Source organism: Lactuca virosa, chromosome 6, assembly GCF_052849685.1.
Source record: "Lactuca virosa cultivar CGN04683 chromosome 6, Lactuca_virosa_CGN04683_v6, whole genome shotgun sequence".
In the NCBI taxonomy this organism is placed as follows: domain Eukaryota; kingdom Viridiplantae; phylum Streptophyta; class Magnoliopsida; order Asterales; family Asteraceae; genus Lactuca; species Lactuca virosa.
In genome coordinates, this window is record NC_136431.1 from 71,317,501 (window position 1) to 71,332,500 (window position 15,000).

The window sequence follows — 15,000 nt, forward strand, 5'->3', positions numbered from 1 at the left end:
GAGCTCTATTTGGATCAAAGATGCAGAAAGCCCTTTTGGTTGCTATGCAAAATCCTTTCCCCAAGAGTTAAGTCCCTTTCTAGCTTGGTTTTTGGTATTATGGGGCAAAAAGCACGTAAAGGTAGCAACTTTATGTTGCTAATGGACTCTAGAGACCCCGATCTATTGTTTGGAGCAAAGGAGCAGCTCTGTGTCTCGAGATTTTGGGAATGCACGTATGGACTCGACGAGTCTGGGAGATGACTCGGCGAGTCGGGCTAGAGATCAGACTTTGAGTCACGTAGTAACTCGGCGAGTCGCATGGGTGACTCGGCGAGTCTTATGATGATGAGCTTGGACTCGACGAGTTAGAAGAACAACTCGGCGAGTCTATTGAAGATTGTCGTGGACTCGGCGAGTCTGTGTTGGGTTTTGAGCATTCTAACACTCCTATGGTGTACATGCAACCCTATAAACTTTGGATCTATGTTTTCTCTATTATACATGCAAATATTAAATATTCCAAGGTTTCATCCTAACTAGCATATTATGAAGCACCTATACTACAAAGTTCTAGTTAGATGACATACCTTTTGATGTAGCTTGATGTCTTCAAGCTTTAAGAGCTTAGCCCCAATAGTGTGGAAACCTCAAATGGAATCACAAATCACCAAAACACCTTGGAAGAACTTGAGAGAATATGTATGCACACTAAAATCGGCCCACTCTTATTTTCACACACTTGTGCCAATTTTGTGAGCCAATGACCCCTTTATATATTATGGAGGATTAGGGTTACATCCATGTAAACCCTAATACCCATGACCTTTCATTTACATAGGATCCATGGGTTAAAAGCTCCATGGACCATCCATGAAAGCTTAGCCCAACCTAAATGAACTTGGCCCATTCCATATATATAAGAGTCCATATTTAATTAGTTCTTTTTGATCACTTAATTAATTCTAAATTAATTCTTGATCAATACTAATTAAATAATATGATTCCATATTAATATATTAGAACTTATAATATATTAATATAAATCATAAATATACCATTCTCAAAAGACTATCCATATAAATTGTGCCAGTGAAGTGCAACCCAAATGGACCATGCCGGGTCGGGTCAAGTACATACCAAATATAGTTATGGACTTAGACATTAATCCAACAGTCTCCCACTTGGATAAGTCTAAAGCTATTATTGAGTATGACTTCAAAACCTAACTGGCAATCGTAGCTCTTAAAGCCGCTGTCGAACTCTGACCTTGTCAATGACTTGTCCATTAGATAAGGGATCATATATTCCTCCATTCTAGATATCATATGGACTGAGACATGGATTATAATCATTCTCTCTGTCCATTTGTTGTTTCCCGATTTCCGATTTATGATGACTGACTGATTGAACAAATCAAATCAGTCCTGGATTGGCCAAGCACTCACATGTGTCATCATTAAATCATCGAGGGGCCCACATATATCGCTTTTATCCCGAAGGTAAAAGGAATGGATAAACTTCGACTCATATGGCTTGTTCTACTACTTGTTGAATCATACACAAACGCACGTTTTATAACATCGATTACCAATACGGTTTCGTGCAATCAATGTACAACCAACTCATAGTAACAACTCATATCTCTAGGTTTGAAGAATATAATATATTATCGTCTCATGATCACTCGTGATAAAATCCATGAAGTGATTCAAATGAGCGCGGGTTGAATCCAATACTCAGAACTTATGAGCACTCATGAGTGTTGTAGCACAACTTTGTCCACCAACTTGGACCTCTACAAGCCAACCCATGACAGTCTTGATTCATATCTACTTCCAACATATGACCGACTGTGGATGGTTTGAATAACTTAGTCATTCCGGAAGAATAACCTAGTTTTTATGGAAGTCAAAACATGCAAAGTGAAACACAAGAATAAATGAATCAAATATGGTATCAAACCCTATGAATATACATAGACCACTTTTATTTATCACCATACTGATTACTCATTATTCATTGTTTCGGTTTTATCAACTTTATACCTGAATTAAAAACACTAGTTGTCCCATGCTCCAAGCATGTACACTATGTTTTTCTAAACAATAGCTTTGCCATACACCAAGTATGAACTCTATGTTTGTCTATGATCCTTTTCTTTGTGAACTAGATCAATTGAACATAATTTCAATGATTCTCTTTTCACACTCCTAAATCCTTGTCTTAAATGTAAGAATTCCAAATTCCTATCATTTATCGAAATCTGTTTAGATTTTAAACTTATATGCAATGTTCCTCTTGTAATGATTATGCACAAAGCCACAAAGGCTTGGCAACAATCATTACAGAGTATCCCAATGGAGATCAATTCCATGGAAACGATGTCTCAAACTCAAAGCGCATTGCTTTGAACATGCTTCTTGCATTAAGTTTCTTTAACCTTACACAGATTGCTTCCACCTATGAAGACAACTCAATATTCCCATTTTGACTACCGCTTCTGAACAAGAGTTGCCTCTTTTTAGACTATGTCAATATGGTCCTTCCAATATTAAACAGTATACTTCCAACTGTCCTTGAGCAACCAATCTTTGGTAAACCTTAGATTGTCCTCGACAATTGCTTAATCACTTTAGTCATATCTAATTCTAGACCTTTTCCCTTCTTAATGCCTCTGGGCATTTGGAAAAATTTAGAAATGACAAATATTATAGCACATGCAATCGATCCTGTACCCAAAGCAAATGGTACACGATTCATTATGTCTCACATAAAGACATGATTCTAGACCAGTCTTTTGCTACAATATTTTTATTTGCCATGTTTTCAAAATTTGACTATGAAGAGGGATGCCGTAATCATAATCGAATTTTGAGAACGCAATATATAGAATTTCCTTAAGTTGAACCACTCCAACATGAAATTCATATATATGTTCTTGACTAAAGATGATTAAGGTCTCAATCTAAGCCTTTAGAACTGAAATGAAGTATAATATCCTCTCCCTTAATTATAGCAAAACAACTTTTTCAACCCCTGCAACCTCACGAATTGAAACTTTTGTTTTCTATAATTAACATTGCTAACTTGCAATACTTATCATAATTATCATGCTCCCACTAAGATGATGATTATTAGCATAACACTCATGCTCCCACTAGCTTTGACATGTATCCAGAAAACAGCTGGACTTCTAGAAGTCAATACTTTATTGACATTCTTACCAAAGTTCAGATTTCTGATACTAGATTGCTTTGATAAGACTTTATCAAAATCATACACCTTATCTTAGATAGATCACAGGTGTGTCTAAACAATTTCAGAACTATGAAAAGGGATGCCATAATCATAGTCTCAATTGTTTAGACCTTTTGCCATTTCTCATAAGTCAATGTTAATGTGTCGGTTAACCACGCACGCTCCACTAACGACTTTGAGAACTGCAAATATCACAATTGCTATCTACTTAAAATCTACTTAGTGAAAGAATTTCCTCACCATCATTTTCATGAATCGGAGAGAAACCTTATGACACTTAGATTTTATGGTGTATGTGTTCTTATCCATGTGAATTTGTCAAACCATAATCACAAGACTAGGTTAGTGACAAATCCTAACTCATATGGATTGAACTTGTGCAATCTTAACCTCTTGCCACCTGGCAGCACAAGGGCCTGCCATTGCTTCCAAGTAGTTATGCAAACAATTGAGAACATGTAGAACTCAAATATATATAGCCAACTTAACTGGAATGGGCACAGAAATGTCAACACGATAGGTTATAAACCTCTAGTTGTGTGCTAGTGATGAAATACATGTTTTATTCTTGATTACTTCTTGAAAACCTTTCAGGATCTTTTAGACTCCCACTGTCTCCTTGACCTATAAGACTTTCTTGCCAAATATTCAAGAGATAGTGTGGATTCTAATCAAGACAAACACTTAACACAATTGGCCTAAGTTGGTCTCTGTTTTATCCAAAACATCACAACTTACCAAATTCAAATGTACAAGAGTAGAAAACCTTTTACTCTTACATTTCACTAGTGTTAATAAACCTTCTTTAAGATGTGTCACTCAAGTTACATTTGTGGTGGGCTTGATCAGTGCACAAGAATGTGTACTCGATCCCTTAGTCCTTTACTTGACTCACACATCCATGTGAACAAGTAATTAGTCTTAATTTTCCAATGCTTGAAAGTTCTCATTCATCATACTATACAACTTGCATGATTCCAAGTTTCTATCCAACTGAAACTTGGGTGATGAGAATCTTTCATTATTTGGAAAATTTAGACACTACCACAAATGAAAGAATCAAATTCATATTTCCACTCTTGCTATTAATGGAATCATATAAGCAACAATTTTTTTCCTTTTCACAAATGCCATTGTAAGGATATTTTAAAATAAATAAAATCAAAATATTTTTTTCTTTTATTTTAAAAACTTTGCGGAAAAACTATCCTTACAGTGCAAAAGCACATGAAAAACTTTGTTGTTATCTATTCCTAAGCAATATATCATAACTCCTAAGCAACAGCTCAACATTCTGATCACAGAACCATGCGATCGAGATCCATCTTCACGATCAGAATCAACATATACTTCCTTTAAGTTTCTTCACTTTTCTTTGATTCTTAAAACATCAACATGTGACCCAGTCACATCATGTAACAAGAATCTCAGAATAGAAACTTAACAGAGTTAGATAGTGGACTTTACCTGAAGTAGAGTCAATCTTCTTGACTTGATCAACCTTATGATCTTTCAGGTAAATAGGCCGCTTCGCAATCAATGCCCCTTCCTTTGGCAAGAGAAACATAGGGACTCTTTGGGAATGGTACATGGGACTATCGCAGACTTAGCCTTTCTCTTTACCATTTGGTCAACCTAGTTGACTATGGTCAATCCCTTTACTTGGGAAGAGAAGGCTTTTCTAGATATCCGTTACCATTGTCAATGTCCATGGTAGTTTGGGAAGTTGATCTACTAATCAAATTTGCTCTCCCAGTGCTCCAAATTATTGTTGATTCAGTAGCACCAAGCAAATAGATAAGATCATTAAGGGTCATGTCATAGTCTGTTTCATAGTAGTCCCAAAGGAATTCACTATGTGACTTAGAAAGTGATTGAACCACCAACTTTCTCAAGAGTTTGACACCCAACTCTCCCGGCTTGTCAATATGTGACTTCATCTCCAATATGCGATCACACATAGACCTTGCTTGCCAATAGGGCTTGAGTGACCTTGAACTTGTGGGTTAGGGAGAATAGTTGGAGGAGGTGGAGGAAGTGAAGTTCCAAGAGGTTTGGGAGGATCATAGATGTCTGAACCAGACATTTTTTTAGGAGATATTCAAGATAGTTGATCTAAAGTCCTTAATATAACACCCAATATGAAATATTAAGGCTAGGACCCAGCAAACTATTTTATAACTTGGAAGAGGGATGCCGTAATCCAAGCTATAAAATATTTGAAGGTAGGTGAATGACGATTCACCAATTTCCACCAAGATAAAGGAAATGTATTATTAGGTTTTAATTGGTTTTGAAACTCCTAGATTCTTTTGAGATTCATTGAACTTTTCAAAGGCATGTTTCAATCTCGAGTGTGCCCTTCAGGTTTTGTGACTGGGATGCCGAGGATCACAAAACAAGGTGTGAATAACCATGCAAATATACTTGGTACCCTTAATATTTACCCCTCAATCGATGTGCCGGTTAACCACACACGCTCCACCGATACTATGATAAACATTAAGTTACCCTTTGCCTACCTTGTTAAATCAAGCTAGTGTGCCGGTTAACCACACACGCTCCACTAACTGACTTAAGCAAAGTGCAAAGTGTAATTTCATGAGTTAGCACCAAATTCACATTTTCCTAAGTAACTAAGATTGGGTATTATTAAGAGTTTAGTTACTTAGTATTTATCATTAATACTTTTAATGAAGGGAGAATTATAGTTCTTGTCCTACCCGTTCGGCTAACGACCCTCCACCGGTCAAGGAAGCGGTGGGTGAGAGTAGACACCCATTAAACTGCCATTTTATAGGCAGTAACCTTATACCCCCCTTATAGACCGGCTTCGTGAATGAGGCCTACTATTGGTAAGACGACTTGCTCTTATACATATAATATATTAAACTTTTAATATTATAATAGTATAAGGGTGTATTTTAGACATTTAAAATACTTGGTGGTTTAATCTATTAATTAAATTAAACTTTTGATTTAATTAAACTCAAACCATATCTTTATTTATGGATTTAATAATACTCTTTTAATTAAACGCTTTAATTAACTATTAATAAAGTCCATAAGAGTTAATTTGAATTATTCAATAAAACATCATAATTCTAATTATTAAATTCAAAATTAAAACCATTTAATTAATTGTTTAAGTTATGAACCCAAGAGTTTTAGAATTCAATTCTTTTTTTTCATAAAAAGCTTTTTCCAAATTCCAAAACTTGAGGTCAAGTTTTGTAACTCTTGAAAACCTTTGGATTCCATAACTTATGGAGTTAAATACTTGTTTTATGATGAAACTTTTCATGTTCCATAATTTAAGAACAAGTTATGGAATTCTTTAAAACATTAACTCCAAATTTTGTAACTCCATAAAAACTTTAAATCAATTTTTTTAAAAAAAAACTTTCATATCCATAACTTATGGAGGTTTCAAAACACTTAAGATCACAACTTTAAAAAAAACTTTTGAGCTCCAAAATTTTATGACAAAATTTGTAACTCCTTAAAACATTTAGATCAAACTTTTAAAACTAATAAAATAATCATATCATTTTATCTTTTACTAATTTGACCTAATTCAACTCATATAGCAAATGATTCAAATTTTACAAATAATTAGTTTTTCACAAAACAAGTAATTATCTTAAAATTTGACAAACTTCATGTTTTTTTTTCTTTTTTTTCAACTTTGAAAATCAAACATTTGCATGAATATAAAAGAAAACAACCAGTCTCTGATACCACTGTTGGGTTTTGAGCATTTTAACACTCCTATGGTGTTCATGCAACCCTATAAACCTTGGATCTATGTTTTCTCTATTATACATGCAAATATTAAATATTCCAAGGTTTCATCCTAACTAGCATATTATGAAGCACCTATACTACAAAGTTCTAGTTAGATGACATACCTTTTGATGTAGCTTGATGTCTTCAAGCTTTAAGAGCTTAGCCCCAATAGTGTGGAAGCCTCAAATGGAATTACAAATCACCAAAACACCTTGGAAGAACTTGAGAGAATATGTATGCACACTAAAATCGGCCGACTCTTATTTTCACACACTTGTGCCAATTTTGTGAGCCAAGGACCCCTTTATATATTATGGAGGATTAGGGTTACATCCATGTAAACCCTAATACCCATGACCTTTCATTTACATAGGATCCATGGGTTAAAAGCTCCATGGACCATCCATGAAAGCTTAGCCCAACCTAAATGAACTTGGCCCATTCCATATATATAAGAGTCCATATTTAATTAGTTCTTTTTGATCACTTAATTAATTCTAAATTAATTCTTGATCAATACTAATTAAATAATATGATTCCATATTAATATATTAGAACTTATAATATATTAATATAAATCATAAGTATACTATTCTCAAAAGACTATCCATATAAATTGTGCCGGTGAAGTGCAACCCAAATGGACCATGCCGGGTCGGGTCAAGTACATACCAAATATAGTTATGGACTTAGACATTAATCCAACAGTTTGTTCTTGGACTCGATGAGTCTGGTTGCAGAACCCCTAACCCCTTTTGGTTAAGACGCAGATCAGTGAGTCGAGGGGTGACTCAGTGAGTTGGATAGGATGGGACTCGGAGATCGTTGGACTTGACGAGTCTTCGGGTGACTCGGCGAGTAGACTCGGGTTATGGGAATTTCTGAGTATAGGGACTCGATGAGTCGACGGGTCGACTCGGCGAGTAGAGTCAGTTAGGGAGGTTGACTTTGACTGAGGACTTTGACTTTGACCAATAGTTGACCAGTTTGACTTCCAAGGGTATTTTGGTGATTTTGGTATTTATGGAATTGGTTCTTTGGTAGTGTTCGGTGGTGGAGTTCGTGTCGGTGATTGGAGCAGCTGATCTTATCCTTTCAGTAAGCAATTGCGAGGTGAGTTATCCTCTCTATATCGACAGGGTCTACGGCATCAAGGTCGGCCCTTTATCGGATGGATATCCGGGTATTGTTTGTTATGTTATTGTTTTGCTAGATCTGCATCCTGGTATTTAGGATGGTGTTATGTTAGTGACGTGGTTAAGGTCGGTACCCGGGATATAGGGTAATGTTATGCTAGTGACCGGTTAGGTCGGAATCCTGGTTAGGATGTTGATATGCTATGTGATCTGTTAGACTGTTTGTCTGGTTGAGGATTATTATGTGATTGATTGTTTTATGTGCACATGGTTGTTTGACGGGGGTTGGGTTGAGGCGGGTCCTGCTTTGTGCTGAAGGCCAACATACCCAGGGCGGACCGGATATTCCGAAGGCCCAGCGAGCGGTCCGGATAGGCTGAAGGCCCCAAGAGGGCGGACCAGACGTGTCGAGGCTCGGGGAGTGGACCAGGCCAACTGAAGGCCCGGTGCGGGCGGACCAGTCATACTGTAGACTCAGAGAGTGGACCAGGTGGATTGAAGGCCCAGTACGGGCGGACCAATCACACTGCAGACTCGACGTACATGGCTAGACTCGAAGGGTGGACCAGGTGGACTGAAGGCCCGGTGCGGGCGGACCAGTCACACAGTAGACCCGATGTGCATGGTTGTTCTATTTATGATATGTTATGAGTGTGATATGTGTGGTTGGTATTTTGGGGGTAACTCACTAAGCTTTCGGGCTTACAGTTTCAGTGTATTGTTTCAGGTACTTCAGGAGATCGTGGCAAGGCGAAGGCATGATCGTACCGCTCCTCATGTTTTATGATTTATATGATATGGTTCTGGGGGATACTCTGATGTTTAAACTATTTTGAAAACGAGTTGTATGAACGTAATGGTTTTTGAATGATTAAAATGTTTTAATTTGGCTCAAATTTTATGGGTGTTACAAGTTGGTATCAGAGCCTTGGTTTGAGTGAATTGGAGGAACATTCGTGTGAATCTAGTCTCAAATCAAGGAGGGATTTTCAAAATCGTTTTCAAAAGGTTTTCGAAATAAGTAAAGGAGGATGCAGAGAGTACGATCAGCCAGAGCCACTAAGTAGACCCCAAAATACCATACAAGTTATTTGATTATGTGATATGTTAGAACAGCATGCTAGTACTAGGCTAGGGATCTTCAGGAATTACATGATAGAATTGCCTGATTATGTGATGCCTATTAGCCTAGGGTTTTCCTTATTTGAGATATGCAGCTTTTCCTCTAGGAGTGAGGATTGAGCGGGTGTGTGTATATGGTTAGAGTGTTGTGGTGATACTTGAGACAAATATGGGTAGGTGTGGAAGGTAGTATGGGCCCGTACTACTGAAAGCACAGGACCCATACGCGTATCAAGGAAGTCACAACTCTTTATGGTATCGGTTATGAGATAGTCCCCGGGTGATTATGAGATGTGTCTAAGGGTCTCGTTGGTGTATTGCAGTATGGCGATTACGAGGCGTTTCGGGGCAGGATCCGGTTCGGGATCATGATCGGGAGAGGGTGGTCAGGATGGGTCAGTACCACCCGAGGTCATTGGTCAGATGAGTACGGACGAGTTGGATGCCATGATTCATGAGATCCTGCATGATGAGGTTGCTACTATGTTCTGGGCCGAGTTGCCGGAAATGTTTGGGTCGATCAAGACTGCCATAGTTGAGTACTTTGATGAGCGCTACGCAGCTCTTGCGGAGCCGACTGCCGTGGCAGCTAAAGCGGCTGTAGCAGTGGCAGGGGGAGGAACCGGTCGAGGTTTTTAGTATCGGGACTTCGATAATACGAAGCCCCCTACTTTCGATGGAGTTCAGGATCCGATCGTTGCTATGAGGTGGTTGTCAGACGTGGAGGGATGTTTCTTCACGTGTTCATGCCCTGTTGATCAGAGGGTGAGGTGTGCTCTGAACCTTTTGAGGCTCGAAGCGAAGGATTGGTGGAGGTTGACTACGGGATCTTATTTTGACGCGCAGCGGGCTGCGGTTACGTGGGATCAGTTCCGGGAAATATTCAGTACCCGTTATGTTCCACGGGTTGAGAGAAAGAGAGAGGTTGGCTCAGGAGTTCCTGGAGCTGAAGCAGGATTCAAAGTCGGTGACGGAGATCACCAAGATGTTTTCTGAGAGGGCGATGTTTTGCCCAGAGTTTGCTTCAGAGCAGGCTCAGATGTCCCGATATCTGAGTATGCTCAAGAGGGACATCAGGCAGTTTGTGTCCACGCAAAGGTGTGATACCTTGTTAGAGCTGCAGGAGGCCGCCAGGCGGCGGGAGTTAGAGATTGAGTTGCAGTTGCGAGAGCAGAGGCAGGCCCCAGTGCAGTCGCAGCCGGGCCGAAACGGTTCAAAATCGTTGACTCCAGGATTGGGAGTCAAAGCAGCCACACTTGCGAAATGTGTGGGAAGGGTCATACCGGAGTTTGTAGGTCCGGTGGTTCGTGCCGCAAGTGCGAAAGAGAGGGGAAATATGCGAGGGATTGCCGTCAGTCAGCCCCGGTGCAGGATATGAGGATTTGTTATCATTGCCATCAGGTTGGACACTTGAGGGCCAACTGCCCACAGTTTGCTGCAGGAACGGTGCAGGCTCCAGCACCGGCCACTTTGAGGATTACTGGCAGGGGTCAGGGTGGAGCGGAGCCTCCGAGGGCTCAGGGACGCGCTTTTCAGCTTACAGCAGAGGAGGTCAGGGCAGAGCCGGATGCAGCTGCGGGTATGTTTCCTTTTTGATATATTGTTATCTTGTTGATTGTGTAGTATTGTAAGTCTGTCTGCATTGTTCCGCATGTTTCATAGTATGATTGAGGATCTTAGTAGTTAGGAGTGGTAGTTAGTGTTCAGGAGGATTCTTGGTCGAAAGATAAGGTATATGATCTCGTTGCTTGGAATAGCGACTGCGTTGCGAGGAGTGTTCAGTTGAGATTCGAACTTCCTTGGAGTTCAGGTGTGCGATGGTGGAAGGGTTATACGGTGAAGGTTACTCACTCACGAGGGAGTCAGTTCATGGATAAGAGGGAATATATGGAGTAAGGGCGTTTGAGCCATGCCGGTTTTGGGAACGGTGGTTAGTAGTCGATGCACTAAGTAGGGGAGAATTGGAAAATTCTCCGGTGGAACAACATGCATCCAGGGATGGTTAGCTGTTGGATTTCAGCGTTGTGCTAGTCGAGAATGTGGAGATAGACACGTGGGGCAGGAAACAGACCATGGTTTTCAGAGAAAGTGATTGATTGTTGAGAGGCCTGGGATCAGGCCGGGGTAAAAGATTCATAGAACGGATGTGGAGTTCGGAACCCCTAGAGGGCTAGAACAGACTGCATGGGAGGGATTCCCGGAAGGAATGGTTCAGGGTGATGTATGACGGCATTTGAGCGGTCCGGATAGACTGAAGGCCGGGAGGCGTACCATTCAGGCCGAAGGCTCGGGGAACGGTCCAGACAGGCTGAAGGCCCATGAGGGCGGTCCAGACATGCTAAAGGTTCTGAGAGTGGTCCTGATAGGCTGAAGGCCTGGGAAGGCGGTCCAGTCATGCTGAAGACTCTGTATGTGTTCATGGATCGATAGGAGGAGAATGAGTGAATAAGTCACCATGCAATAGTAATCGATATGGTCTGGCCCCAAGTATTGATCATGATGATGGAGTCGGCCGGAGGTTCAGGGAACGGTCCAGACATGCTGAAGGCGCAGGAGGGCGGTCCAGACATGCTGAAGGCTCTGAGAGTGGTCCAGATAGGCTGAAGGCCTGGAAGGGCGGTCCAGTCATGCTGAAGACTCTGTATGTGTTAGTGGATCGGTAGAGTGGAGTTTAGCTCAGTGGCACTTATAAGTGCGGTTATGGTTGTGGAGTAGACTTCCTGGAAAGGAAAGGTATGTAACTCCGGAAGGAGTGTGGGTCCTCTGAAAGGGAGGCAGTGGAGTAAATGGATGATCGAAAGTGCTTCAGTTATTGGTAGTAAGCACTAGGAGTGTACCAGATATATGGAAGCACATACGGGTTGGATGCCCGTTGAGGTTGTGGCAATGTTGGATGATGCGCAGACATGTTTTCGGTCTCCTTGGAAGAGGAGGAGGATAGTGGTTCCAGATCGGGGAATAGGACAGAGGAAGGTGATTCAGCAGGATAACAGACTCGGGAGCAGTCTGGACCGGTGCTGAGGACTGCATAAGGATATTACAGTCGGAGGTCAAGGACCTAGAGATCGCGATAGGGAAGTGTGGGTGGATTGCACTCCGTTGTGTCGAACCGAAGGGTTCGAGGGTGACGCAAGGACAAGGTCCTTAGTTTCGAGTATGGTTATAGGCTTGGGTTATGTATATGGAGGTATTCCAACCTGGGGTATTCCATCATGAGGATTCGTTCCAGGTTGCTAGTTGTTAGGGTTATCGCCAATCTTGGGCGAAGGAAGATGAATTAGTGTCTTGGCGGAGCTTAGTGGGTGTTGTGGTATCCAGTTTTCGCAGGTTGCGAATGAATGTGTAAGACGGAAGTAAGGTAGTGTCTTCAGGTGGCACTTAGTTAATGAGTGTTGTCATCAGAGAAAAGAAGCCGATGGCCGGCTTGAAGCAGTTGATCAGGACCCTGCAAGGGAAGAGATGGATTTTAGGGATTCGATAGCAGTGATTGAAGGAATCTGGGCCGGTTTGAGATAAGTGGATGCATTGTGGGAGTATCATCCGGAAGTTCGTGTTGCCGCAGGCTTCGAGGACGAAGCCTAATTTAAGTGGGGGAGAATTGTAACATCCCAAGTTCGGAAGCAAGAAGTTGAAGGGTGCTAAGTGAAAATAAACGAAGGGACTCGGCGAGTAGGTCTCTTGAGTCGCCGTGTCGAAGCGGGTGCGTGGCACAGGGTTAAGTGGCCTGACTCGGCGAGTCGGCGGCTGGACTCGACGAGTCAGTGCTGGTCGAGGAAAAACCCTAATCTTCGGGGTTGCACCCTATTTAAAGGACTTAATGTCCTCCCCTCAGCTCCCTTAGCCCCCTTTGAGACCCAGAAACCCTAGAATCGTGAGTGAGAGCCATTGGAAGCAAATTGGAGCATTGTTAAGTGTTTTGTGAAGAGATCTTGAAGATCAAGAAGCTTGGATCAAGGAGATTTGTGGAGATACAGATTACTCTTCAGCAGGAGGTTGTTTTGGAGGTAATGAATCGTTATCCTTGGCTTTCCCCTTTCTAGATCCGTTTTCATGGAAGTTTTAGGGCTTGTTTGGAGATGATATGATGAGATCTTGGTGTATAAGTTAGATCTGGAGTTGAAACTCCAGATCTGAGCTCTATTTGGATCAAAGATGCAGAAATCCCTTTTGGTTGCTATGCAAAAGCCTTTCCCCAAGAGTTAAGTCCCTTTCTAGCTTGGTTTTTGGTATTATGGGGCAAGAAGCACGTAAAGGTAGCAACTTTATGTTGCTAATGGACTCTAGAGACCCCGGTCTATTGATTGGAGCAAAGGAGCAGCTCTGTGTCTCGAGATTTTGGGAATGCACGTATGGACTCGACGAGTCTGGGAGATGACTCAGCGAGTCGGGCTAGAGATCAGACTTTGAGTCACGTAGTAACTCGGCAAGTCGCATGGGTGACTCGGCGAGTCTTATGATGATGAGCTTGGACTCGACGAGTTGGAAGAACAACTCGGAGAGTCTATTGAAGATTGTCGTGGACTCGGCGAGTCTGTTCTTGGACTCGGCGAATCTGGTCGCAGAACCCCTAACCCCTTTTGGTTAAGACGCGGATCAGTGAGTCGAGGGGTGACTCAGTGAGTTGGACAGGATGGGACTCGGAGATCGTTGGACTCGACGAGTCTTTGGGTGACTCGGCGAGTAGACTCGGGTTATGGGAATTTCTGAGTATAGGGACTCGACAAGTCGACGGGTCGACTCGGCGAGTAGAGTCAGTCAGGGAGGTTGACTTTGACTGAGGACTTTGACTTTGACCAAGAGTTGACCAGTTTGACTTCCAAGGGTATTTTGGTGATTTTGGTATTTATGGAATTGGTTCTTTGGTAGTGTTCGGTGGTGGGGTTCGTGTCGGTGATTGGAGCAGCTGATCTTATCCTTTCAGTCGGCAATTGTGAGGTGAGTTATCCTCTCTATATCGATAGGGTCTACGGCACCAAGGCCGGCCCTTTATCGGATGGAAATTCGGGTATTGTTTGTTATGTTATTGTTTTGCTAGATCTGTATCCTGGTATTTAGGATGGTGTTATGTTAGTGACCTGGTTAAGGTCGGTACCCGGGATATAGGGTAATGTTATGCTAGTGACCGGTTAGGTCGGAATCCTGGTTAGGATGTTGATATGCTATGTGATCTGTTAGACTGTTTGTCTGGTTGAGGATTGTTATGTGATTGATTGTTTTATGTGCACATGGTTGTTTGACGGGGGTTGGGTTGAGGCGGGTCCTACTTTGTGCTGAAGGACAACATACCCAGGGCGGACCGGATATTCCGAAGGCCCAGCGAGCGGTCCGGATAGGCTGAAGGCCCCAAGAGGGCGGACCAGACGTGCCGAGGCTCGGGGAGTGGACCAGGCCAACTGAAGGCCCGGTGCGGGCGGACCAGTCATACTGTAGACTCATAGAGTGGACCAGGTGGATTGAAGGCCCGGTGCGGGCGGACCAATCACACTGTAGACTCGACGTACATGGCTAGACTCGGAGGGTGGACCAGGTGGACTGAAGGCCCGGTGCGGGCGGACCAGTCACACAGTAGACCCGATGTGCATGGTTGTTCTATTTATGATATGTTATGAGTGTGATATGTGTGGTTGGTATTTTGGGGGTAACTCACTAGGCTTTCGGGTTACAGTTTCAGTGTATTGTTTCAGGTACTTCAGGAGATCGTGGCAAGGCGAAG